A 706-nucleotide genomic window follows, 5' to 3' on the forward strand; every position below is an offset into this window, starting at 1 on the left:
AGAAGTTAGCTTACTTCACAGTACTTATCTCCTAAATTTTGATTCTTCTGGTCTCATTCCTTGACATGGTTGATTATAGAAGTACTGTGTAGAAAGAATGGCAACTTGAAGTTCAAATGAGTAGGGAGAGGTAGAACAGTACAGAACTTTGAAGACAATGAAATTAAGCCTAAATTTGTAATAGAAAAGGATGTTAACCCAGACGAATGACAAGATCAAAGCAACGAGTGACAAAGATGATATTACAGTCTGTATTTGTACAGACTTTGAAGACTGAATACATGAATATTTGCAAGTATTTGCATTTGATCAGTCCTGTGTTTCTGTTTCTTTCTGCTCCTGACCAATCCTATTCAGCCATCCACAAATCTGAAGGTTATACACTCTCTGCTGGCATAAGTAGGTGTTTGTTTAACAGTATTAGGTATTTGAACTATTTTGCTCTTGTCTTTTGTATGTATCTCCTGACATTGTTGACAGAGACACAGCTGAGGACATATGCATTATGGGAGGAGCTAAGAACAAGTAGTAAAAGAAGAACAGTGAAGATAGCTTTTTTTTTTTTTTTTTTTTTTTACAAGTTACAGGAAGCTAGAAAAAATACCCAAAGCCATGTAATATATTTGAATGTGCAAAGGTGGAAAGCAAGATGGTGCTGAGTGCAGTAATAAGCCTTAATGGCCCTGATCAGCCTCAGCTGGGGCCT

The sequence above is a fragment of the Phalacrocorax carbo genome, chromosome 2 (assembly GCF_963921805.1).
Source record: "Phalacrocorax carbo chromosome 2, bPhaCar2.1, whole genome shotgun sequence".
Classification (NCBI taxonomy): Eukaryota; Metazoa; Chordata; class Aves; order Suliformes; family Phalacrocoracidae; genus Phalacrocorax; species Phalacrocorax carbo.